A 1,725-nucleotide genomic window follows, 5' to 3' on the forward strand; every position below is an offset into this window, starting at 1 on the left:
GGGGCGGACGGGGTCGCGGGGTGACGGCCGCGGCGCCTTTGGTGTGTGCCGCGCCCGGTCCGGCCCTCCCCTCCCTCACTTCATTCATTAGTATGCCTGTAAGGGCCGTTTCGCAACTGATAGTGGCCAACGCCCGCAGCACCCGGCCCGCGCACAGGCGGTGTTCGCTCGTTCACCGTCGCGACAGCAGCCTCCTCGCGGCGCACCGCGGACGCACGGTGCCCGTCAAGCAGACGACGTGGTCCTGACGGTCGCGCCCAGAGCAGCAGCAGCAGCCCTGACGGACCGTCGCGCTCGATAGACTGGGACGGCAGCCAATCAGCGCCGGCGATAACATAGATGGCCCGCTAATCGCACACAGCGCCAGCGGCACGCAATGCAGAGGCAGCTTTTGTCGCTTTAAATCGCCGGCCGGCATCAGTCGAGGCTGGCGAGGCGCGCCCCCGACGGCGCCAACACAACACACACTCTTCTGACAAAGGCCGCTGAAAGGTACCGCGCGACCGGAGCAAAAGCCGACAGATAAAACGCACGGAAATATATATAACGGGGGGTTATCTGGTGCCAATGACCTCTTGCGGGCGCCTCTGCCATTCCCCAGCAGCCTCCCTCATTCATCAATGCCATGCATGCTGTCACCAGTCCGGGGTGTACTCGGGGGGTCCTTTACTATGATTACAAAGCGTACAAGGATTTGCTTAATTTTTAATGATTTTTTAAAATTAGTTTTTCCACATTCAACTGATTTTTTAAAATTATTATAACTCATTTACCTGATTTCTTAAAATTATTTTTCCTGATTTCTTTTGATTTTTCATGTTTTTTTCTTATTATTTTTTTCCTGATCAAGAGACTACTGTAGTCTCTTGTCCTGATTTTTGGGGGTGTGTACACTGATTTATGGGGGGTGTACTCACTGTGCAGCGGGGTGGTAATCCAGTCCGGGGAGAGGGCGCCGCCACCACTCCCAATGGGGTTGGTCCACCCCAGGCATTTCCTCGCCGCCGACGTAATTTTAGTTGAACGACGAGAGCACTCCCTAAACACTTCGCGCACTTCAAGCCGGCCGGCGGGCAGCCTGACGACGCGCTCGACGACGGCCTCCAGCGAGTGCGGGATGCGGGACGATCCTGCGCTAGCTGATGAGGAACGTGTCAGAGTCCGCGCAGCAGGGCGCGAGTTTTACTCTCGTTTCAGAACGCCGCTGCTTCTTCGGAGGAGCAGAGGATTCGTAGGTGGGACATCTGACATAACCCTCGACGCGACTCGCTAAATGTCCTCTTGAATAATTCGGAGTGCGGTTTCAACGTGTCCTAGAGTGCGGCACGCGCCCGGACGTGGTGACGGTGGTGAGCCTCCTGCTCTTGCCCGGCCAACGGCACCCGTGACATGCTCTCGCTCGGATCGTCTCGTCTCGCGAACGCGAGTTCACGCACGACACACGTCGACGGCAGCGGAGCCGCGAACGAAACCTTGTCGTGAGTGCGGTCGGGTCCGGGTCGGTCGCGTCGGGCCCAACCTCTGGCGTCGGCTTCCTTCCCTCACCGCGAGCTGCCAGGCTGCTCCGCCGCCGAGAAGCCGGCAACTGACCGCCAGAATGGGAAGCACCGGCAGGGGCGCGCCGCGCCACGCCAGCCGGCGAACCGAACAGGCGTCAACTCCCCTCCCATCCGCCCTTCCCCTCCTTCCCGCGTCCCGCTGTGCCCCCCGCCCAGCCCTGCCCCA

General features: G+C 59.8%; 1 protein-coding gene across 1 annotated transcript in view; it reads right to left on the minus strand.

Annotated features, from left to right (window-relative positions):
• Positions 1-1,725, minus strand: part of LOC127750752 (uncharacterized) — a 106,757-nt gene that overhangs the window by 94,754 nt on the left and 10,278 nt on the right. The window lies entirely within an intron of this gene.

The sequence above is a fragment of the Frankliniella occidentalis genome, unplaced genomic scaffold, assembly GCF_000697945.3.
Source record: "Frankliniella occidentalis isolate FOCC.00 unplaced genomic scaffold, Focc_3.1 Scaffold252, whole genome shotgun sequence".
In the NCBI taxonomy this organism is placed as follows: domain Eukaryota; kingdom Metazoa; phylum Arthropoda; class Insecta; order Thysanoptera; family Thripidae; genus Frankliniella; species Frankliniella occidentalis.